General features: G+C 41.5%; 1 pseudogene; it reads left to right on the forward strand.

Annotated features, from left to right (window-relative positions):
• LOC113835013 overlaps nucleotides 1-26128 on the forward strand; it is a 38230-nt pseudogene extending 12102 nt beyond the window's left edge.
• Nucleotides 26129-26162: the final 34 nt, after the last annotated feature.

A 26162-nucleotide genomic window follows, 5' to 3' on the forward strand; every position in this document is an offset into this window, starting at 1 on the left:
CTGCCTCTACCATCTCTGAAGTCAGTGCAGTTATCTTGAAAGTTTTTAAATGGCATAGCACAGATAAACAAGGTCATTTGGAAAAAAGGCAAGACTCCATGCGTTATCTTAGTCCAAGGCTGCAACAATGAGAAGCCCTTCAAATATTTTCCATGTATAGACTCTATCAATGAAACAAGGTGTGGTGTCCATATGTGAGATGATTCCTTAACCAAGAGACAGACTGACAGGTGTCATAATGGAATGTCTCAAGTCTCCTGGAGGGTATCTACATGAAATGCGCAAAGTTTGCCTTTATTCTAATAGTACGACTGGAAGGGGACAGTGTGGAACTGGTTCTGCACGTAACAGACCCTCTTAGAGATGCAGTGCATCTCCAGATCTTAGGCATGCAGGAAAAGGTTGTTTCAAGGTGATATGGAAAGAACTAGAATGCTTCATCCCAAGTCTGGCTCTTAGTCTAAACATGGTAATTATTCCTTTATATGCTGGATTTGCTGGAAATGACTGACAAGCTAATGTGATCTGTAACCTTGTAAAAACTCAGACCATCTCTGCTCTGGCACAGGGCCAAGGACCTAAGGCTGTGAAACCGAGTGCCTTCCAACATGGACAAAGCAGTCACAATCAAGATCCCTGTCTCCATGCAGTGTAGTGGCCACACATGCCTTCCTGTGCCTCTAAGCCAATGATTCTACAGCCATGCTCCTGATAACCAAATGTACCTTTCCATCCTCAAAGCTCTGTCCCATATGTCCTCTTGGGTATGAATTCATTTGAGACAAGAGATCTAGATCTGATGCGCCTTGGTTTCTTGCTGGAGTGGGGGAGGAGGTGACTTGTTTTCAGAGCCATCTATCAGTCTGCAGGCAGGTCCTTTATAGACAATAAAGGCACTGTGTAGGATATGATGCCCGCTTGGGCAGATCCCAAGTAATCTAATTTACGAGGCATGAAATCTGCCTGGCACTACTGAACCTCTGCCGTGCCAGTGCTGTGTCAAAGGGACTGTTATTTAAGCAACTGTATTTGCAGGATTTCTCTGCATGGAAATGGCAGGGTTTCTAGTTGCCCCCTAGTTTTAGGCTACATTATCCTTCTGAATCTTGATGTATTTTCAATGCAATATCAACCTCTACAACCTTGAAAATAGTGGCATTCAAACCCTCCCTTTCCAATGTTACCATACTACAGACTTCCTACACTCAGGGCACAACTGACCTTTATGGCACTGAATTCTCTGCTCTGGGAAGATGAGCAAAGATGGCCTTGCGAATACAGTTGTCTCCAACTCTGTCACTCCAAAATGAGATGTGGTGTCATCTATGTACTGGTTGCCTTCTTAAAACAAGCTATATACTCATGAGTTACTGACACCCAAATCCCAGTGGGGTCTAGAACGTGAGCCACTAACTACTGTTGTTTCAGAAACCTGTCATCTTAATTGAGATAAGGGATATGTAATCAAAAACAATATTTATGAAACTGTAGTTCACTGTGTATTTGTGCTTTATCTATAATGAATTTGAACCAAGGTACTCTGGCTTTAAGAAAAAATAAAGGTCAGTGTTCAGAAAGGACTTGGCACATGGAATTTCATTAACAAATACTTATTAATGAGTAAATGAGATTCATGTACTGTGATCTTCATCATGACACCCGAGAAATACACAGCCTTGGTCAAAGTGCATCACAGGCATGAGCTTCAGATTCCACACATGAACAACAACAAAAAAAGATTACTCCTTTGGATTGTGGTCTCATCTCCGAAAAGGAAAAAGATGTTTACTCTCTGCATCAGTAGCTGTGTGTGTGTGTGTGTGTGTGTGTGTGTGTGTGTGTGTGTGTGTGTGTGTGTATAATAAAAATAAAAGCAGAGGAGGTAATGAGTTTGAGAAGGGGTAGTTGGGAGGATGCAAGAAGTTGGAGTGGGAAGAAGGCATGGAAAGTTCACAAACACAATGCATTCATGTAAGAACCTTCAAATTAAAGCAAAAACAAGAAACAAAACAGTCCCTCCCCCTGACAAAAGGGCTTTCACTGGTCAGATGTGGAAGTTCCATTTTGCTTCTGCATTCTAAAATTCCCTTTCTTATTTACAGATAGTGAGGCCAGGTTTCACTCAACGCTGACTAATGTGCAAGGGAAAGAATAAAGCTGAAGCTACAGATCAGTCTCAAGAAAAATTGAGAATGTGGTGGGTTAATGGCATTTCTAAGGTTCATTAAGAATTACAACATCTTTGTCCCTGGTGGGAGGTACAAACAGCATTATTAATTCATACACTAGGCGTTCCACGTCTGGGCCTTAACTTGCAAAAGGGAAATACAAACGCTGGCAGTGTGCCTCTTCTCTGTCAGATAGTTAAAAATGAGTAAAATCTGGTTCCAGTAGGAATAGTAATCTTAAAAGGCAACTTTTTAATAAATGTTGTTATGTTTATTTACCTTTAAGGCCCATTCCTGGGACCAAGAATATATTTTTGAATGAAGTATAAGGAAAGAAGGGGTGGCTACTGCGATGTCCAAGAAATCTATGAGCCTGGAAATGTGACTTCTAGGTGCCTCAGTGGCAACCCTATTCCCTCTGCTGCCACCACCTGAAAGGAATTTCAAATGAGAGAAGCAGAATATTCTATGTGAATCCCATGGGTGAAGGCTACAGAAGCCTACATTCAGTCTTGGGGTTTCTATCACTGTAATAAAACACCATGACCTAAAGTAGTTGGGGAAGAAAGTGTTTATTTGGCTTACTATTCCATACCATGTTCATCATGAAAGGAAATCCGGACAGGAACACAAATGGGCCAGGAACCTAGAGGCAGGAGCTGATGCAGAGTCCATGGAGGTGTGTTTCTTATTTGCTTGCTCCACAGGTCCTGCTCAACCTGCCTCTTTTTTTTTTTTTTTTTTTTTTTTTTTTTTGGTTTTTCAAAGCATGGTTTCTCTATGTCTTTGGAGGCTGTCCTGGAACTAGCTCTTGTAGACCATGCTGGTCTCGAACACACAGAGATCCGCCTGCCTCTACCTCCCGAGTGCTGGGATTAAAGGCATGTGCCACCACCACCCGGCTTCAACCTGCATTCTTAAAGAACCCAGGACGACCAGCCCAGGGATAGCACCTCCCACAATGGCTGGGCCCTCCTTCATCAATCACTAATTAAAAAAATGCCCTACAGAGAGTGAACTTGCAAATTAATAAAATCAGAAATGAAAAGGGGGACATAACAACAGACACTGAGGAAATCCAGAGAATCATCAGGTCATACTTTGAAAACCTCTATTTCACAAAATTTGAAAATCTAAAGGAAATGGACCATTTTCTGGATAGATTTCACTTACCAAAATTAAATCAAGAACAGATAAGCAATTTAAATAGACCTATAACCCCTAATGAAATAGAATTAGTCATCAAAAGTCTCGAAAACAAAAAAGCACAGGGCCAGATGGCTTCAGTGCAGAATTCTTCCAGAAATTCAAAGAACAGCTAATACCAATTCTCCTCAAAGTATTCCACACAATAGAAGCAGAAGGGTCATTGCCAAACTCTTTTTACAATGCTTCAATAACCTTGGTACCCAAGCCACACAAAGACACAACAAAGAAAGAGAACTACAGACCAATATCCTTCATGAACATTGATGCAAAAATACTCAATAAACTACTGGCAAATCGAATCCAAGAACACACCAGAAAATTCATCCACCATGATCAAGTAGGCTTCATCCCAGGGATGCAAGGATGGTTCAACATATGAAAATCCATCAATGTAATCCACCATATAAACAAACTGAGAAAGAAAAACCACATGATCATTTCACTAGATGCTGAAAAAGCCTTTGACAAAATCCAATACCCATTCACGATAAAGGTCTGGGAGAGATCAGGGATAAGAGGAACATACCTAACCATAGTAAAGGCAATATATGGTAAACCAAAGGCCAACATCAAACTAAATGGAGAGAAACTAAATGTGATTCCCCTAAAATCGGGAACAAGACAAGGCTGTCCACTGTCTCCATACCTCTTCAATATTGTACTTGAAGTTCTAGCTAGAGCAATAAGACAACAAAAAGGAGATCAAGGGGATAGAAATTGGAAAGGAAGAAGACAAATTTTCACTATTTGCAGATGATATGATAGTCTACATAAGTGACCTGAAAAAATATCAGGGAACTCCTACAATTGATAAACACCTTCAGCAAAGTGGCAGGATACAAGATTAACTCAAAATAATAGGTAGCCCAACTATATACAGATGATACATTCATGGAGAAAGAAATCAGAGAAACAACACCCCTTACAATTGCCACAAACAACATAAAATACCTTGGGGTAACACTAACCAAAAAAGTGAAAGACCTGTATAGCAAGAACTTTGAGTCTTTAAGGAAATAAATTAAAGAAGAAACACCAGAAAATGGAAGAATCTCCCATGTTCTTGGATAGGTAGGATCAACATACTAAAAATGACAATCTAGCCAAAAGCAATCTACAGATTCAATGCAATCCCCATCAAAATACCAGCACAATTCTTCACAGATATTGAAAGAATAATTCTCAACTTTATATGGAAAAACAAAAGACCCAGGATAACCAAAACAACCCTGTACAATAAAGGAACTTCTGGAGGCATCACCATCCCTGACATCAAGCTCTATTATAGAGCTATAGTCCTGAAAACAGCTTGGTATTGGCACAGAAATAGACAGGTAGACCAATGGAATCGAATTGAAAACCCTGATATTAACCCACACACCTACAAACACGTGATTTTTGACAAAGAAACTAAAGTTACACAATGGAATAAATAAAATATCTTCAACAAATGGTGCAGGCATAACTGGATGCTGGCATGTAGAAGACTGCAGATAGATCCATGCCTATCTCCATGAAAAAACCTTGAGTCCAAATGGATCAAAGACCTCAACATAAATCCAGCCACACCGAACCTATTGGAAGAGAAAGTGGGAAATACCCTTGAACCAATTGGCACAGGAGACTGCTTCCTGAACATTACACCAGTAGCACAGATACTGAAATCAACAATTAATAAATGAGACCTCGTGAAATTGGAAAGTTTCTGTAAGACAAAGGATACAGTCAGCAAGACAAAATGGCAGCCCACAGATTAGGAAAAGATATTCACCAACCCTACATCTGACAAGGGGCTGATCTCCAAAATATACGAAGAACTCAATCTAGTCTCCAAAACACCAAAAAATCCAATTAAAAAGTGGGGTACAGAACTAAATAGACAATTCTCAATAGAGGAATCTAAAATGACTGAAAGACACATAAGAAATTGCTCAACATCCTTAGCCATCAGGGAAATGCAAATCAAAACAACTCTAAGATAACATCTTCCTCCTTTCAGAATGGCTAAAATCAAAAACACCAATGACAGTTTATGCTGGAGAGGATGTGGAGAAAGGGGAACACTCCTCCACTGCTGATGGGAGTGCCAACTGGTACAGCCACTTTGGACACCAATATGGCATTTCCTCAGGAAAATGGGAATCAGTCTACCACAAAATCAAGCAATTCCACGCTTAGGCATATACCCAAAAGATGCACATTCATACAACAAGGACATCTGTTCAACTATGTTCATAGCAGCATTATTTGTAATAGTCAGAACCTGGAAGCAACCTAGATGCCCCTCAACTGAAGAATGGAAGAAAAAATGTGGTATATTTACACAATGGAGTACTACTCAGCGGAAAAAGAAAAAAATGGAATCTTGAAATTCGAAGACAAATGGATGGAACTAGAATAAACCATTCTGATCAAAGTAACCCAGTCACAAAAAGACAAACAGGATATGTACTCACTCATATATAGATTTTAGACATAGAGCAAAGGATTACCAGCCTATAATCCACACTGCCAGAGAAGCTAGGAAACAAGGAAGACCCTAAGAGAGATATACATGACCCCCCAGAGAAGGGGAAATGGACAAGATTTCCTGAGCAAATTGGCAGCATGAGGGGAGGGAAGAGAGAGCCAGGAGAATGGGAAGGGGAGAAGAGGAGAGGTGTGGAAGACATGAGGGAGCAGAAAGTTTGAGTTGGGGTAAGAATAGAGGAGAGCAAGATAAGAGATACCCTAATACAGGGAGCCATTATAGGTTTAAAGAGAAATCAGGCACTAGGGAAATGTCTGTAGATCTATAACAATAACACCAACTAACAATCTAAGCAACAGAGAGGCTACCTTAAATGCCCTCCCCTGATAATGTGATTGATGACTGACTTATATGCCATCCTAGAGCCTTCACCCAGCAGCTGGTGGAAGTGGAAGCAGACACCCACAGCTAAACACTGAACTGAACTGGAATCCAGTTGTAAAGAAGGAGGAGTGATAAGTAAAGTGGTCAAGACAAGGCTGGTGAAACCCACAGAAACAGCTGACCTGAACAAAGGGGAACTCTTGTTTCCCAGACTGATAGCTGGGAAACCATCATGGGACTGATCCAGACCCCATGAATGTGGGTGTCAGTGAGGAGACCTTAGAAATCTATGGGGCCTTTGTAGTAGATCAGTACTTATCCCTAGCATAGGAATGGACTTTGGGAGCCCATTCCACATAGAGGGATACTCCCTGAGCCTAGACACAAAGGGGTGGGCCTAGGCCCTATCCCAAAGGATATGACAGACTCTGAAGACCCTCTATGGAAGGCCTCACCTTCCCTGGGGAGCGGAAAGGGTAAGGGTTAGGTAGGGTGTTAGTTTGGGGGGGGGAGGCAGGGGAGGAGGGGAAGCAGAGGTAACTGAGATTGACATGTAAAATAATCTTGTTTCTAATTTAAATAAAAATGGAGATGAAAAACAAGAAAATGCCCTACAGGCTTGCCTATAACCCGATCTTATGGAGACATTTTCTCAATTGAGGCTCCCTCCACATTCACACAGAACTATATGTCACACCCACCTGTGGATTTTTCAAGGGAACTGTAACATCTCGAATATTTTGAAAAGCTCTAGCACTTTTTTGGATTGCAGGGAAATGGGGTTTAGAAGGTCCCATGGCCTTTGCAGTCTGTCACCATCTTGCCTTCTTTGACCTTCTGTAGCTGCTCTCTCTTATCTTGCAGGCTGACAATCAGAAAGCCTTAATGCTGAAGGACTCCTGTTAGAATTTGGATCTGGAGTGTCTCCCAACATTCCAAGTGCCAAAGGCTGGGTCTCCCGTGTGCAGGGCTATTGGAACCTTTCAGAGGGTAAGGCCTACTGGAAGGAAGTTAGGTAACTGGAGGTATGCTTTTGAAGAAGACATTGGGACCCTGGCTTCTTTTGCTTTTTCTCTACTTCCTGAAGATCATGGGGTAAACAAAACTCCTTTGCCAGTCTCTCCTGCCATCATACACCATGACACCACAGTCCCAACCTGTCAGGGTCAAGCAACCATGGACTGAAATCTTTAAAAATGTGAGCCAAAGTAAGTCTTTCTTCTTTATAGGTTAACTATTGAATATATTGGAGATCTCTGACTAGCCAAGCTCCAAATTATGCAGCTTACTGAGAACCAACATGACACCACAAATAGAAGATTTCAGTAACTAGGGTATCTATAACGCACCCTCTAAAGCTCAGGGGTGGTTGCAGAAGGAACTGGGGAGCTAGAGGAAGGGGAGGAGTGCTGGGAAAAGATGTCTCGAAATGTGATGTAGCTATTACATCCAGAAATTCACGGCTGAAGTGGTAACTTACCCAAGTCTTGGCAAGTCAACATTATATCATAGATGGAAGAAGACTCGTGAAGCTCCACCCCTTCCTAGGGAGCTATTGGCAGTTGACTATTGCTGGGGGAGGGGATGCCATATTCTTCAGTGTTGTAGACAATGGTTAAGTTTCCTTTGTTGAAGTAACTACCAACCTCACCCATTCTAGCACAAGTAACCTTAATTAAACACAGCAGGGGCACAGAAAAGAAAGACATGAACTTGAGAGGAAGATTTGTTTAAAAGAAAAAGGGTTTGAGGGAGATGAGATAAGACAGGATAATGAGAGGGGAAACATTATCAAAGTTTTATATATAATTATATATATGCAAAAACTTATAAAGGAATACATTCTTTACATTTCAAAATTTGAACTACTCCTGGTCTCTCAAGCATTTCAGATAAAACACAATCAGCCTGAAGTCATTTTCCTCATGTGTAGGCATACCCTTCCTTGTTCAGCAGTGAATACCACCAGCCCAAAGTGATCTGTACGACAGAGAGAGTAACACTTGGTGTGAGATGAGGCCAATATGGTACAGCGTATGCCAGTATATAATTGAGGCTATGTCTTCAGACTTCTGACCAGAAGGAAGTAGCCAGAAACATATTGGTCTTTGGCCACCTACAGTTGCTAGTGGTTGTGGGCACTCTCATTATGGTTCTAAAATTTTCTTTTTTTCCTTTTTTTAAATTTAAATAAGAAACAAGATTGTTTTACATGTCAATCCCAGTTCCCTCTCCTCTCCTCTCCCCTACCCCCACCGGTCCCCTATCCCATCCCCTTTCTGCACCCCAGGGAGACTGAGGCCTTCCACTGGGGATCTTCAAAGTCTGTCATATCATTTGCAGCAGGGCCTAGACCCTCCCCCATGTGTCTAGGCTGAGAGAAAATCCCTCTAAGTGGAGTGGGCTCCCAAAGTCCATTCCTGTACTATGGATAAACACTGATCCTCTACCAGAGGCCCTATAGATTAACCAGACCTCCTTACTGACACCCACATTCAGGGGGTCTGGATCCGTTCCATGCTGGTTTCCCAGCTATCAGTCTGGGGTCCACGAGCTCCCCATTGTTCAGCTCAGCTGTTTCTGTGGGTTTCTCCAGCCTGGTCTTGACCCCTTTGCTCATCACTCCTCCCTCTCTGCAACTGGATTCCAGAGTTCAACTCAGTGTTTAGCTGTGGGTGTCTGATTCTGCATCCATCAGCTACTGGATGAAGGCTCTAGGATGGCATATGAGATAGTCATCAATCTCATTATCAGAGAAGGGATTTTAAGGTAGCCACTCAACTATTGCTTAGATTGTTAGTTGGGGTCAACCTTGTAGAACTCTGGACATTTCCCTGGTGCCAGATTTATCTTTAAACCAAAAATGGCTTTCCTCTATTTCTTGCTCTCCTCTATTCTTCCCCTGACCAATCTTTCTGCTCCCTCACGTCCTCCTCTCACCTCCTCTTCTCCCCTTCTCTTTCTTCTAACTCCCTCTCCCCTCTCTCAATGCTCCCAATCAGCTCAAGAGATCTTGTCTCTTTCCCCTTCTGGGGGGGGGCATGTAGGTCTCTCTTAGGGTTCTCCTTATTTCCTAGCTTCTCTGGCAGTGTGGATTGTAGGCTGGTAATCCCTTGCTCTATGTCTAAAATCCATATATGATTGAGTACATACCATGTTTGTCTAGGTTACCTCACTCAGGATGGTTTCTTCTAGTTCCATACATTTGCCTGCCATTCCATTTTTTTTTCCGCCTCTGAGTAGTACTCCATTGTGTAAATGTATCACATTTTCTCCATCCATTCTTCAGTTGAGGGGCATCTAGGTTGCTTCCAGGTTCTGGCTATTACAAATAATGATGCTATGAGCATGCCCTTGTTGTATGAATGTACATCTTTTGGGTATATGCCTAAGAGGGGAATAGCTGGATCTTGTGGTAGACTGGTTCCCATTTTCCTGAGGAAATGCCATATTGGTGTCCAAAGTGGCTGTACCAGTTGGCACTCCCATCAGCAGTGGAGGAGTGTTCCCCTTTCTCCACATGCTCTCCAGAATAAACTGTCATTGGTGTTTTTGATTTTAGCCATTCTGAAAGGAGGAAGATGTTATCTTAGAGTTGTTTTGATTTGCATTTCCCTGATGGCTAAGGATGTTGAGCACTTTCTTATGTGTCTTTCAGCCATTTTATATTCCTCTATTGAGAATTGTCTATTTAGTTCTGTACCCCACTTTTTAATTGGATTATTTGGTGTTTTGGTGATTAGTTTCATGAGTTCTTCGTATATTTTGGAGATCAGCCCCTTGTCAAATGTAGGGTTGGTGAATATCTTTTTCTATTCTGTGGGTTGCTATTTTGTCTTGTTGACTGTGCCCTTTGCCTTATAGAAGCTTCTCAGTTTCAGGAGGTCCCATTTGTTAATTGTCAATCTCATTGTTTGTGCTACTGGTTTTATGTTCAGGAAGAAGCCTCCTATACCAATTCTTTTGAGGGTACCACCTAATTTCTCTTCTAAGAGGTTCAATGTGGCTGGAGTTATGTTGAGGTCTTTGATCCATTTGGACTTTAAGTTTTGTGCATGGAGATAGGCATGGATCTATCTGCAGTCTTCTACACACCAGCATCCAGTTATGCCAACACCATTTTCTGAAGATGCTTTCTTTTTCCCATTGTATAATTTTAGCTTCTTTGTCAAAAATCAGGTGTTCATAGGTGTGTGAGTTAATATCAGGGTTTTCAACTCGATTCCATTAGTCTACCTGTCTATTTTTGTGCCAATACCAAGCTGGTTTTAGGACTATAGCTCTATAATAGGGCTTGAAGTCAGGGATAGTAATGCCTCCAGATATTCCTTTATTTACAGGGTTATTTGGCTATCCTGGGTCTTTTGTTTTTCCATATGAAGTTGGGAATTATTCTTTTCAATGTCTGTGAAGAATTGTGCTTGGATTTTGATGGGGATTACATTGAATCTATAGATTGCTTTAGGCAAGATTGCCATTTTTACTAAGTTAATCCTACCCGTCCAAGAGCATAGAGATCTTTCCATTTTCTCTTATCTACTTCAATTTCTTTTTTTAAAGACTCAAAGTTCTTGCTATATAGATCTTTCACTTGTTTTGATAGTATTACCCAAAAGTATTTTATGTTGTTTTTGGCAGTTGTAAAGGGTGTTGTTCCTCTGATTTCTTTCTCAGCCCATTTATTGTCTGTATACAGTAGGGCTACTGATTTTTTGAGCTAATCTTGTAGCTTGCCACTTTGCTGAAGGTGTTTATCAGCTGTAGGAGTTCCCATGTAGAGTTTTTCCAGATCACTTATGTAAACTATCATATCATCTGCAAACAGTGAAAGTTTGACTTCTTTTTTTCTAATTTGTATCCACTTGATCTCCTTTCATTGTGTTATTGCTCTAGCTAGAACTTCAAGTACAATATTGAAGAGGTATGGAGACAGTGGACAGCCTTGTCTTGTTCCTGATTTTAGAGGAATTCAGTTTAGTTTCTCTTCATTTAGTTTGATGTTGGCTGTTGGTTTGCTGTATATTGCTTTTATTATGTTTAGGTATGTTCAAGTTATCCCTTTATGATGAAGAGGTGTTGGATTTTGTCAAAGGTTATTTTCAACATCTAGTGAAATGATCATGTGGTTTTTCTTTCTCAGTTTGATTATATGGTGGATTACATTGATGGATTTTCGTATGTTGAACCATCCTTGCATCCCTGGAATGAAGCCTACTTGATCAAGGTGGATGAATTTTCTGGTGTGTTCTTGGATTCGATTTGCCAGTAGTTTATTGAGTATTTTTGCATCAATGTTCATGAAGGATATTGGTCTGTAGTTCTCTTTCTTAGTTGTGTCTTTGTGTGGCTTGGGTACCAAGGTTATTGAAGCCTTGTAAAAAGAGTTTGGCAATGACCCTTTTGCTTCTATTGTGTGGAATACTTTGAAGAGAATTGGTATTAGCTGTTCTTTGAATTTCTGGAAGAATTCTGCATTGAAGCCATCTGGCCCTGGGCTTTTTTTGGTTGGGAGACTTTTGATGACTAATTCTATTTTAATAGGGGTTATAGGTCTATTTAAATTGCTTATCTGTTCTTGTTTTAATTTTGGTAAGTGATATGTATCTAGAATGTTGTCCATTTCCTTTAGATTTTCGGATTTTGGGGAGTACAGTTTTTCCAAGTATGACCTGATGATTCTCTGGATATCCTCAGTGTCCATTGTTATGTTCCCCCGTTTCATTTCTGATTTTGTTAATTTGCATGTTCACTCTCTGCCATTTGGTAAGTTTGGATAAAGGTTTGTCTATCTTTTTGGCTTTCTCAAAGAACCAACTATTTATTACATTGATTCTTTGTATTGTTTCCTAGTTTCTACTTTATTGATTTCAGCCCTCAATTTGATTATTTCCTGGTGTCTACTCCTCCTGTGTGAGTTTGCTTCTTTTTGTTCTAGAGATTTCAGTTGTGTTGTTAATTTTCTAGTGTGACTATTCTCCAGTTTCTTCATGTAGGCACTTAGTGCTATGAACTTTCCTCTTAGCACTGCTTTCAAAGTGTCCCATAATTTTGGGTTTGTTGTGTATTCATTCTCATTGAATTCTAGGAAGTCTTTAATTTATTTTTTCACTTCTTCCTTGACCCAGAAATGGTGCAATTGTGCCTTGTTCAATTTCCATGAGTTTGTAGGTTTTCTGCAATATGTGTTGTTGAATTCTAACTAAAGCATGGTGGTCTGATAAGATACAGGAGGTTATTTCAATTGCTTTGTACCTGTTGAGGTTTGCTATGTTGTCAAGTGTGTGGTTGATTTTAGGGAAGGTTCCATGTGGCACTGAAAAACAAATATAGTCTTTTATGTTTGGATGGAATGTTCTATAGATGTCTGTTAAACCCAATTGGGTTATAACTCCCATTAGTTCCTTTGTTTCTTAGTTATGTTTCTGTCTAGTGTTCCTGTCTAGTGGTGAGAATGGGGTGTTGAAGTCTCCCACTTATAAGAGTGTGAGGTTTTATGTGTGATTTGAGTTTTAGTAATGTTTCTTTTAGGAATGTGGATGCCTTAGTATTTGGGGCATAGATGCTTAGAATTGAGACTTCATCCTGATGGATTTCTCCTTTGATGAATATAAAATGACCTCCTTCATTTCTTTTGATTGATTTTAGCTTAAAGTCTAATTTGTTAGATATTAGGATTCCTACCCTCACTTGTCTCTCATGTCCATTTGATTGGAAAATCTTTTGCCAACCCTTAACTCTGAGGTACCATCTGTCTTTGAAATTGAGGTGTGTTTCTTGTAGTGCAACAGGAAGATGGATTCTGTCTTCATATCCATTCTGTTAGCCTGTGTCTTTTTATAGGCCAGTTAAGACCATTAATATTGAGGGATATTAATGACCATTGATTGTTCATTCTTGTTTGTTTTGGATTTGTTGGTGGTAGTGGAATTGTGTGTAGGTTTCCACCCATTTTTTTTCTTTTGGCTATTGGTAAAGTGAGATTATCTATTGCCTATGTTTTTCTGGTTGTAGTTAACTTCCTTGGGTTGTAGTTTTCCTTTCAGAACTTTCTGTTGGGCTGGATTAGTGGATATGTATTGTTTCAATCTGGTTTTGTCATGGAGTATCTTGTTTTTTCCATCTATAATGATTGAAAGCTTTGCTGGGTATAGTAGTCTAGGCAGCATCTGTGGTCTCTTAGTGTTGGTAGATTATCTATCCAGGACCTTCTGGTTTTCAGTATTTCCTTGGAGAAGTCAGATGTAATTCTGATAGGTTTGCCTTCATATGTGACTTGGCCTTTTTCCTTAGCTGCTCTTAATATTCTTTCTTTATTCTGTATGTTTGGTATTTTAATTATTATGTGGTGAGGGGACTTTTTATGGTCCACTCTATTTGATGATCTGTAAGCTTCTTGTACTTTCATTGACATGTCTTTCTTTAGGTTGGGAAAGTTTTCTTCTATGATTTTGTTGAATATGTTTTCTGCACCTTTGAGTTGCGTTTCTTCACCTTCTTCTATAACTATTATTCTTAGGTTTCGTCTTTTCATGGTGTCCCATGTTTCCTTGATATTTTGTGTTAGGGATTTGTTAGACTTTAGATTTTCTTTGGTCGATGAATTTATTTCTCCTAGTGTATCTACAATGCCTGTGATTCTCTTTTCCATCTCTTGTATTCTGTTGGTTGTGCTTGCATCTGTAGTTCCTGATCATTTACCCAGCTTTTCTATTTGTAGCATTCCCTCAATTTTTGTTTTCTTTATTGTCTCTATTTCAGTTTTCAGGTCTTAAACTGTTTCCTCCACCTGTTTGGTTGTTTTCTCTTGGCTTTCTTTAAGAGATTTGTTGATTTCTTGTAATTTTCGGTTTGTTTTTTTTCTTCCATTTCTTTAAGGGATTTTCTCATATCCTCTTTGAGGGCCTCTATCATTTTCATGAAGTTGCTTTTAAGGTCATTCTCTTCTGCTTTATTTGTTTTGGGATGTTCAGGTCTTGCTGGTGTAGAGTCCCTAGAATCTGGTGATGTCATACTGTTTTTTCCATTGTTGAATGTGTTTTTATATTGTCTTCCTCTCATCCCTTCTTCCAGTGGGTGCAGGAGGAGTCTCTTCCTCTCCTGGTAGGTAAGGGGCTGAGGTTCCCTTCTGGTGGGTACAAGCAGGTCCAGTACTCCTCTTCCAGTGGGTGGAGGCTGGACAAGTACTAGTGCCTTGGCATTCTCTGGGTGGGCTGGACCAGCAGTTTACAGGCCTTAGGCAGCTCGGAGCAGAGAATCTGAAGGCAGTTGGGAAACAGGCCCATGCTTGCCTAGTCCCATGGGCAGAGAAAGGGACTAGGACTCTGGCAGTCTCTGGGTGGGCTGGACCGCCAGAATGGGATCCCCAGTGAGCAGTCCCCAGGAGGCTCCAAGCGGGGCACCAGAAGGCCCTAAAATTTTCTTTAGCTTCCTCTCTTGTTCTCTATTTTAGGATCTGTGTTCACTCCAGAGCCATAAAAATAAGTAAGCACTTTCTGGTTTAGACTTGTCTTACTAATCTGACTGGTGCACTTTTGTGAGGGAGCCTCGCTGAAGCTCTACAACAGAAAGGGGGTTTCTTCTCATCTTTTGTAATCAAGTTGTATTTTTTTCTCTTGCCTGTCCCTTTATATTTGTGTGGCATGTTGCCATCTTCATAGTGACTTTATTTAGTGACTCGTGTAGGAAGGTAGAACCAGACAGCCCACAGACCTTCTACCCAAGCAGGTCTGGGTAGATTGTTCAGTCATCTAAACATTGTCCTTACCTCTCCAGGGTCACAGAAGGCACGTAATGAACGTGGTTTCTCTTGGGCTAATAGGGGCATCTGGGTGATGGAAGGTTGATGTGAGCCTGGGCTTCTGAGGTTTAAAAGCTGTTGGTGCTCTGCTCAGGAGGCTGGTCTCAGGAGAGGCTTAGAAGCTGTGGTAGAAGATGCCCTGTTGGGTAATGCAATCTCCTCTATTCTTCCATCATCATCACTCTCCTGTTTACAACTCACCTCCTTCTCACCTGCTTGCTGTATTAGACGTGTCTTCTAATCATTATTAGGTCTCCTATCTATATCTGGCATTTGACTTTTTGCCCTCATTGACTCAATGCACCAAACTGGTACCACCCCAGTCCAGTCCTTGGACTCTTTCCATATCAGACCCAGACACCCTAAGTTGTAAGCAAACAAATGATCTTCAAAGGCATCTGAGTATTTGTGGATCACCTCTCTATCAATATAAGTGTTTTGGGAGCATTTGGGGAGCATTTCTGTGTAGATGGAGTTCTGGAAATACTGCATCTCACAGGATGGTGACCGTTATCATCTGCCGTAGAGCTGTTCTTTGCGTCTACATTCCCGCAGAATCACTTACAGCTGAAAATGTGTTAATGGTCCAGTGAGACCAAAAGCAATGTCTGTAACAATTTCTAGATAAGTGGCAATAGGGAAGATCCCCCTCTCGGGAAACCAGCTTGACACTTCCAGATCCGTCTCTAAGCTCAGAAAGTAGATAACCCATTTGTTTTCTCTCATTTTCTTCCTAAAAATTAGTTCAATGAAAACCAGAAAATCACTTATACCTGTTTTCTCAACAGAACAGGAATTAGTTTACTTCTGGTTTCAAGTCCCATCCTTTTCTCCAGTAGTGCATAGATTTAGACCCTTTATTCCTGAATTAACATAGGGAACATGAAGCCCATTATGACATTTAGCAGACATAATTTTAGGCAAGTACAACTTCTTATCGAATAAGCCTGCAATAAGAATTTGATGAACAGTGTTCTCCAATATAACTTCCAACACTAATTTAATGAGAACTATCAAATGAATTTTTTTATTCTGATATCACCCATGAGACAAATGATACTTTGCAGACCTATTTTTAACAAATGAATTATTGACTTAAACTGGCACAATTAATCACAATATAATGGGGCTGAGGGGATCTTAGAGGCTCATTCATCACAGCTGGTGATGAGCACTGAGTCTTCCGAGAAATGAAACTCTTTAATCACTCCTAGATTAACAGTTACATGCTTTCAAATTTCAATCATTGGAAGCTGGAAACGTGTTAGGAGAAGCCAGTGCTAGAGGAGAAAATAAAAGGGGAGTGTACGGTCCCTGTCTACACTTAGGAATCCAGCTCTTGACTCTAGCCCTGGGCAATGATAGAAACAGGATTCATCATAAATGCAGTGTGTGGTAATGACTGAGAACATGGCTAGCAATGGAGATCCTTAAAATCCAGGCTTACCACTTTCATCCAAAGTTTTCGGGACCTCAGACAGGTTGTTGATGAACTTCATCTGAAAGATGGTCATGGTACTGTCTCACAAAATAAACCTCTTATGAAGATGAGAGGAGGTGAAGTGTGTCCTCCTGTTTTGAACAATTACCAAAGTTTATTTTCATGCAATCCTTGTAACTCTTCAGGGGATGTTTGTTTTCTGTCACCACAACTAATACCTGTTAGGCACTTTGGACTAATTGTGGGGGGAGGAGATACATAATAAAATGTGAAAGACAAGTAAGGAACTATGAAGACATTCTATTTACTAATTAAACAACTGTGCTCTGTTTGTCTTGAGCCCCACTGGTGTAAACAGATGACTGAGATAGGACTCTGCCTCTAAGGCATTTAGGAACATATTGGGGAGCTGAGTAAGGCAGTGACATCATTTGTTGGGGAGATGGGTAAGGCAGTGATGGCATTTGTTGAGATGAGTAAGGCATGATCTAATTTGTTGGAGAGATGGGAGGCAGTGACATCATTTGTTTTGGGGAGATGGGTAAAGCAGTGACGTCACTTGAACAAGGAAAGAAGTAAAGAGCTAAGGTAATGTGGATGGTTGTTCTCTGTCTTTCTGAGTCACATCAGCAGGAGCACATGGGGGAAAGTAACAGATACAGAAGTTCTGAGCTATGTCCACCTCCTGTGTGGTCACTGAAATGATCTGTGTGTTGTTGCCTCCAAGATTCATGTTAGAGTCAAGTTCTTCTGTACCTCCTCTGCAGGATCACTGCTAAAAGTGTTTTATAAGAAATGTTCTGTCATATTATGTGAGGCATAATTTTTACATTGTCTCCATTAAAACATAGTTATGTATTTAATTACAGTTGAAATATATGTGTGTGGATGTCATAATGACAGGAGATCAGACTTCCCTAGACTGCTTGGTCATCATTTTCCTTGCCATTCCCGACTCCCCATCTGAGTTAGTGGTGTAAAAGTGGCCTTTCCATGAAATTTGGAACCTGAAAAGTTGTGGTAGTTTATAGGGAAAGTTTCCAGGAGGCCAGAGATTCCCAGCTTGCCTTTGAGTCCTTCCATTTCACATCTAGTTTTCCCTGTCCATTTCCTGCCTATGTCCAGCTTTGCCCCCATTGACTCATAGCTAGACATGTGACTTGGAGTCCAGATGTGATCCATGTATTCTTCTCCTCGTGGCCACACACAGTGATAGCTCTAACATTTCAAGTCTTCAGGACTACAGCTCCCTCACAGCAGAGGAACATCTGATAGTAAAAATAAAGCCATACTCATAACTCACAGATATTCTGCATATCTGATTGAAATCTGATCGACACAGACAATTGGTTTTAAGAAATGGAGAAGAAATGAAATGAACAGAATTGGAATGGTAGTAGAAGCCTCAAACACACACTTCTATATCTGTTGTAGATCAAATAGAAAAATAAACCAATTATGAAACTCCTGCATAATATAACTAATAAAGTTCTATGTGCAAATGTGTATGTATTGATCTTTTTATTCTATAGAGAATATCCTTTATTTTCACCATCGATAAACATTTATGAAATATTGATCTACATTATGTCCCAAAGATAAATTTAAAAATAATTTTAAAAAGCATGAAACTGGATCAATGGATAAGCCTTGAGTATTTGTAATAGATGTCACAGCTTATGATATTTTACACCAGAGAAGATATAAAAGACAGAAATTAATATGGCAATAAGCACTTGTTTAATGCTATGACCTAGGTATTGTGCTAGGAGGAAGGGTCTTGGGAAGGTAAATATGGAGTGACTGTATTTTCTTGATGCTTTCATTCTAATACAGGGGAACAGGGGAACAGGGGAACAGGGGATGCATCGATGCAATCTGAAAAGTCTGGAGGTATCTTGGAGTTGAAGTCAAGCATTGTGTATCCCAGGCACTGCTCTGGCAGGTGAGGATGTATTAAAGAGAATGATGGGAATAAGATCGCTTTCATAGAAAGGAACTTGATAGTGAGAAACCTGAAAGCGGTGGAATTGTGTCCAGCTCAAAATTGGAGCTGCTATGGCTTTGAGACATTTAGGAACATATAGGGAAGACTGGGGTGGGTAGTGGGGCTTCGAGTATGTTAGAACATGAGGTTTCACTACGGACAACAGCAGAGGCTAGGTTAGCGGCAGCAGAAGCAGAAAGACAAGTATGCAAGCACAGTTTCCAAACCTAGGACCTCTTTGAGATGGGGGAAGGGATCCAATGAACAGCAATTTAAAACCTAGATGATGGCTAGAAGTTTCTGCTTAGACAGAAATGGGTTATTAGTGTTTTATGGTTTCTAAAGTATGGTTTCTAACTTTCAGGCAAGATGGAAACTTAAACACATGCATATAACCTCCAGAGACACATGTGGCTCAGGAGCAGAGCTCTCAACATTAAAGGTTCTGGATTCCATCTCCAGCACTGCAGGATGATAACTGGATAAAATATATTAAAATGAAACAGGAAAAACTCAGAAAAAGTGAAACCTATAGCTAGCCTTGCACAAAGCAAACTATGAGATTATAGAGAACCATATTGAAGAATTTTCAAACATAAAATACTTCCAATCTGTATTTATCCAAAAACCACAAGCAAATTTAAGTTTATTCTAAATTGGAGAATTACTTGCACCACATAGATAGACAAAGCTTTAACCATATAAACGCAAACTATAAATGTACTTGAACAATCCAGAAGAAAAAATAAATTTCATAAAGAAAAGATGAGCAGCAAACATAACCAACAAGCATTTTCAACACAGAAATGTAGTGATCCCTAAATACATGCAGACAGTCTAAGTGCTGTAGCTATTGCACACCGTGTTGGCTGCTTAGAACAACAGACATGCCTTCTCTCACAGCGCTGGAGTCCAAGTTCAGAATCAGTTTCATCGGACCAACATCAAGGTGGTTTCATCGGACCAACATCAAGGTGGAGACAGAATCCAGGCTTCCCTGGAGGCTTGGGAAAAGACCCTCTTCTGCTGCCTCTGGAATATGGTGACTTCGGCCCTCTTAGCTGCCTGTCACATCACCCCCATCTCTCTGTCTCTGTGTATGCCTATTGTTCTCTGCCTCTTCCTTGGAAGGATGCCTTGATCAACTTTCTCTTTACCTCTCAGTCCTTCACAATTATACCTGCAAAGTCCATTTTCCAAATAAGACAATATTTCAATGTTTTGGAGATTGTGACAGACATTTGAAGGGGCCATTATGCAGAAATCACAATTAGTAATCAAGTAGATTTTAAACTATTGAGTGTTATTTTCATTTATTGAGAGGTTATAGATAACCAAACCAACGTTTTAAGGGACTAGCTGGTGGACTGCTGGAATTATTTTTAGAAGGCAATTTGACAGCACACATCAAACTGCTTAGAATTTCTTCAAGCTTTTTCACTGTTTAGATGTTTCCCAAATGGAGGTAATTAAAGCTGTGAGGAATATAAGCATCATAAAATTACTATAGTACAATGTTAATAAACACAGCAAGTAACCCTAAGACATGGAATTTCTTTAAAGACATAGTGTATCAATCTTATAATAAAATCATTTCTGAGCTGGGTGGGATAGTATACCTTTAATTCCAACATTGCAGAAGCAGGAGTAAATGGATCTCTATGAGTTGGAGCCTACCTGGTCTTTTAGCAAGTTCCTGGTCAGCCAGGGCTACATAGTGGAACCATGTCTCAAAAGAGAAAAAGAAAATCATCTCTGGAAAAACTGCTGAATAATAATTGAAAGTGCATGTGAGCAAGTACTAGGCATGCAAAAAATGTTACAACACAACTCCAATCTTACTCATTAGGTTTGAAAACAAACAAATGCACCCTCAGGCATGAAATAGGAAAAACATACTCCTTCCAGTTAGGAGAAGCTGGGGGCTGGAGGGATGAATCGGTGGTTCAGAGCACTGGCTGCTTGTGCAAAAGACCCAGGTTCACTTCTCAGCTCCCACATGCAGCTCACAACCATCTGTAACTTGAGCTCCAGGGAATTCAATGCCCTCTCCTGGCCTCCTTGGACACCAGACATACAGGTAATGAACATACATACCTGCATGCAAAACTCTCACAGATAAAATGAACGTTAAGGTCCCAAGTAACACAGAGAAACTTATATTAGGTACAAATGCTGCTTGGCCAATGACTAGGATTTCTTATATGCTAGCACAGTCTTAATTATCAAACATAAAGACTTATCTTATGGAGGATGCCTTCCATTCACATGGTGGCTCCGAGGAGGAAGAGGAAAAAGGAGGAAGAGGAAGAGCAAAAAGGAACGACTTCCTTCTTGCCCTTGCTTATATATGAGTCTGCCTGCTATGTCACTTCCTGCCTGGATCTCTACTACATTTCCCAGAATCCTCCTTGACTCCTAGTCCCACCTAACTTGCTGCCTCGTTGGCCAAACAGTACTTTATTTATTGTCCAATAAGACAAACACATACACAGAAGCACTTCCCCCATCAGAGTACCTGGGATCTGCTTCATGAGCAAGGGCTGAGGAGGTAACACAGCACCAAAAAGATAACTTCCACAGAAATTCTTAGAAGCTGAAAGGAATTGGAAAGAGCAGAATTCAAACATCCTACCCCAAATAAAGCTAGGAGAATGGGGAAGAAACCTAAAGATACATGTGGATAGAGACAAATGGCCTAATATACCATGTGTTGACCAGGAGCAAAGAGACAGAAAGAATGGGCAGTTCCATGGGTGCTCCTCTACTGGAGAACATTCAAGTCCAGATGTACCAAGATCCCAATGTCTCAATATTGCCTTGTCTCCATATTGGTTGATTTTGATAGTAGTGTCCCTCATTTCTAGATACCACCTTGAACTTTGGTGAAGCCCTAGATAGGACAGGGGCAGGAAGGCTGACATAACTCATGTTGAGTTTCTACTTTCCTAGTGGAAAGGAAACTCAATTGCTCTCCAATTAAATGTATGGACTGGAACCATCCTTGATAAAACAATGTTGAATGGGTGTGTCCATCTGCTGGGCCCACTTCCCATGGTAAGGAGGACAGAGCAACAGGAGAGAAGGCAGTGGGATGGACCTGAGAAGAGTGACAGTGCTCATTGCTGTCTGCCTGCCCTGAGGAGGAAGTAGAGCCATGGGCATTGCTGTTGGTGCTCAAGCAGCAATGCTTAGCCTTTGACTCTGGCATTGAGCCTGGTCCTGAATAATTCAAAAGGATCTCATAGCCAAAACAGCTTTTATTTATGGACACATGAGAAAGTCAGACTGGAAGGGCAAGGCCTGAATTTGCAGAGGAGAAGGAGTCCAGAGACTCCAGTGTGGAGCCAGCTTGTGTTTTTCTTCACTGGCCCCATTTAACAGCTCCTCTCAGCATATGTAGCTTACATTATGGTATCCGGCACATGTAGACTTTGGCTGGGATTTATCCTCCTGGGCTCACAGTTTATGATTGTACAAATAGACATGGAAAGGGAGAGCAGGCATATAGGAATAGCAAGAGAAGGGGCCTTTATTGCATTTCTTTTGGGTCATCTTAACTCTGCCCTCCTTGTCTCCAGGAGAAGGCTGAGCAGGAAGAGAAGGCATGAGATTCTTCTCTGGGGGAGGGAAACAGCTCCTCAGTGTGCATTGGGAGCTCCCGGGATGCTAAGAGGGAATAGAGGCTATGGGTCCCTCTCTGGCTCTAAGATGCTCTCATACCTAGGCAAGAAATACACCAGGGTCCAGAAATGAGACCTTCCTCTAAAATAATCACTTGTGGCCAAACTCAGAAATGCTCCTTTCCACTCAACAGAACATAGGTTTGAGTATGGACTATGAACATGCTGTTCAATTTTGCTAGTGACCACTGTAAAGAAAGTATGTTTAGGGATGGGTTCAGTTACTGTGAAATGATTGGTAGCATGAAATTCTCTGAGGAAATCCAGACAGAGGGAAGAGAAAACAGAAATAGCAACAGGATACCATGAGTTATTTTCACACTCACTTGGACAGCACACGCAAATTAATTACGGATATGTACAGTTTCCTCCTGTGTGTCTGTTTTTTACTCCATCAATGTGTAACAGTGTGGACATACCATCCGTCATACAACAGCTGTGTCCCTTCTGCATCTTTCACCATTGGAAAAAAGAAGAGGCAATGGCGACTAATGTTTAATTTTGTTACCTGTCATTGGCCATAAACTGTCTAAGCTCTGGAATATCCCCACTTTACAGAGGAAGACAGTGAGGGCACGCATCTCCCCCAAGATCACACAGAAGAGAACTTGGGCCTAAGTGACAGCCTGTGGTCCCTGTGGCAGTTTGAATGTAATTGGCCCCCAAAATTTCATAGAGAGTTGCATTATTAGGAGGTGTGGCTTTGTTGGAATGCTTATGACCTTGTTGGAAGAAGTGTCACTGTGGTGGCAGGCTTTGAGTATCCTGTGCTCAGAATACTGCCCAGTATCTCAGTTGATTTCTTATTGCCTACAAGATGTAGGACTCTCAGCTACTCCTTCAACAGCACATCTGCCTACATGCCACCATGCTCTCCACCATGACAATAATGATCTAAACCCCTGAAACTGTAAGTGAGCCCCCTCAACTAAATGTTTTCCTTATAAGAGTTGCCATGGTCATTGTGTCTCTTCACAGCAACATTACACTAAATAAATAAATAAATAAATAAATAAATAAATAAATAAATAGGTTTCCCTCTAATCATCTCCATCCAGCTGCCCGCTCACCTCTTCAGTGTGTTGCTGCTGGTGGAGTCACCAAAAGTATCTTTGAAATTTGCTCAGACTGTCTGTGGGATTGCATGCCGTTGACCTCTCACTCCTTTGCTCAATCCCTTTCCTTCTAAGCCTAGTAACTCTTCCCTTCTGAAGGTGTGCCAGTTCTGGCTTTACTCCATCTGATAGGGTAGAACAAATAATGATCTTGTTAGTGTTTTGCTAAGCGTTTCCTCCATCCTAAGGCCTGGATGTTGGCTTCCATGTTTTTTTCCATGCTTCCATGTTGGCTTTAAATTTTGAAGCTTCTCTGGGAGTATTACTGTTAACTCTAAGTGGCAAGTGAGAAAGCTAGTGCTTAAATTCATTTATTGAATGGAATAGTGACACAGCCACCAAACTGCATGGGCCACATGGAATACAGAAGTCTGCTGGGTTAAGGCACACATTGCCCAGTCATGGGGCATCCTTCAGTCTCCTATACTCTGAGAACATTCCTTGAATAGCTTCATTCCAGGTCTTGCATTCATCTACTTCCTGAACCCGGATGATTTCTAGGTCTCTCTTTAGCTGTAGATCACTACGTTCAGCGGAGGGTCTCCCCTCCCTGGTCTCTTCTCTGCTTCACATTGCATATGACCTTCAAGCCAAGAACTTGGGGGGAGTTCTCAGAAGGGAAGAGTTCTCAGAGCTTTCCCTTTCTAGCCTGCTTTATGAGTCTCATCCCAGCTGAAGGAGTCACTTCATTTCTCCCCCTTGTTCCCTTCCTCCTCTTCCTCTTCCTCCTCCTTTCCTCTTCTGCCCTTCCTCCTCCTCTCTCTGTAGTATTGATGATGAAATCCAGGACCTTGCACATCCTAGGCAAGTCCTGTATTGAGCTATAGTCTTAGCCCTTGTTATGTCGTCAGGACCTCAACCTGATGGACCTCTGTTCTCAGCCTTCTCTGTTCCAGGGTTCTAGGCATGTGCCACTAAGACCAGCAGGGTTCTTCTTCCTCAAGTCTCTCTCATGTCTCCATCCCATGTCTCACTGCATGGCCTGACTCTATGTTCTCTGACCCCACTCCTTTGAATATAGAATCTATTGTCCAGGCAGTTGACTTGGGAATGGGCACCAAAGGAACCACATGAAGGCAGGGCATCTACCACATGAGATTCTGGGTCCACTTGAGGACCATTTTTGGAATTAAGTGAAATAGTGTATACTGACTTTTTACTATAAGACATTTCTATCTGGAATATATGGATGGTACATGTGGGATGCTACACAGGGCCTCCACACCAGCAACCATCTCACCTCAGCAACTGCATACTACACACTCTGCCTGAACTTGGGGGTTTCGTTAGAAATGAACCCTGCGCTTCCAATGAAAACCTTGGCTGGACACTGCTTAGGTTATGTTTGTATAGTTGCATGTATTTTTCGAACATGAAAACAAAAATAACATTTGGGGCATTCAGTCTGAGGATTCAGTATAGGTTACAGCATGAGAATGTGCACCAGCCCCAGCCACAGGCAGTAAATGTAGAGGCGGCTCCACGTTCCTCAGAAATGACCCAAGGAACAAGCCAAGGCTCAGGACTTCAACACAGCAGGAACAAAGCTTTAGCTGCTACAAATCCTCTCCTGCTGGGAGTCCCATGGAATGTCCTGATGGGGACTGCACGCCTGCTCTGGGGCTCAGTGGACCAACAAGTAGTAACCACTCAACCGAGCACAAAGGTTGCAGAGATGACACATTAGACTCGTTTAACCTCGTGGAAACTCCTGAGATTGAATCAGAAAGCAGTACTGTGTCTCCTGAACTGAAAACAACTGAGGAAAATGTGGCTTTGCAAATCCCTAACAATAAACCTCAGGGCAAAGACAAACATGGACCAGGGCACAGGAGCAAATTATTATAAACTGGACATCTTCCATCACTGGGAGCCATGGGTGCCCCCTTAAGGTCATGGGGTGTCAGGGGTACAAAGGTTAGAAAGGCTGCAGTTGTATCTGAAGGAGCAGGGCAGGATGATAAACCAGACTCTGGGCTGACTCATGTACCCCATAGGTCCCCCAAGCTGCAGAAATAGGGTCCCAGAACATGCATAGCAGTACAACCCGGGTGTGATCACTACCTTTTACCCCATCCATTCCTTTGCCTGGACCAGAAAAAACAACAAGAACACCCAAAAGAAAGAGACAGAAATCCCCCCACTCAGGTGCGAGAGCCTGAACCTGAAAGTGTTGAGACTACACATACTCCACTGGTGAAACTGGCCAAATTCACTTTCAAACAGAAAACAAACTGAGCCACCCATCTGATGGCCACAGCCCTGTGCATCCCAGTTCTCCTAAAATAGCAGTCAACAGTTCTAAAATTCCCCAACAACGAACAAGAAGAGAAGCAACTGTGCCTGTGAAAGGCCGGGGAAAGTTGACATCTACCTCAGGAGATGGATGCTCTGACCAGCTGCAGGGAAAGACAAAGGAGCTCTCAAGGCAGCTACCAGAGAGATGTCAACCACAGGAGGAGAGGGACCCGGGGCCTGAAAGGAGAGTTATTCAGCTCCAACTGGAGCTTGGGAACCAGGCTGGGCATTCTCATCCAGCTTTCGAAATAGACAGAAAGGAAGGGGGTTCCTGCAGTAATAAAAGTAGCAAGGTTCATTCTGGCACATTAGCCAGACTGGCAACCTTCTCCTTCACTTCCCCACCAGAATCCAAATCAGAATCCCTCACTCCTGAAAGGAAGGACCGTGGGGAGAGACGCCACAGCCCTCCTGCAGCCACAGTTCCAGGGCTTGGCCAGCAAAGGCAGTCTTTTCAGCTGCAGCCATCCACTGAGAGAGCGAATCTTTCCACACACTCCCTCTTCACTCTATCAGAACTAAATGAAGAAACATTAGGTTTTTGACTAGGATGAAGAGATGAGAAAAAAAACATGATTGTGAAAAGCGGTCTGGCCATAATTGTCTTTCC

Source organism: Cricetulus griseus, assembly GCF_003668045.3.
Source record: "Cricetulus griseus strain 17A/GY chromosome 1 unlocalized genomic scaffold, alternate assembly CriGri-PICRH-1.0 chr1_1, whole genome shotgun sequence".
Classification (NCBI taxonomy): domain Eukaryota; kingdom Metazoa; phylum Chordata; class Mammalia; order Rodentia; family Cricetidae; genus Cricetulus; species Cricetulus griseus.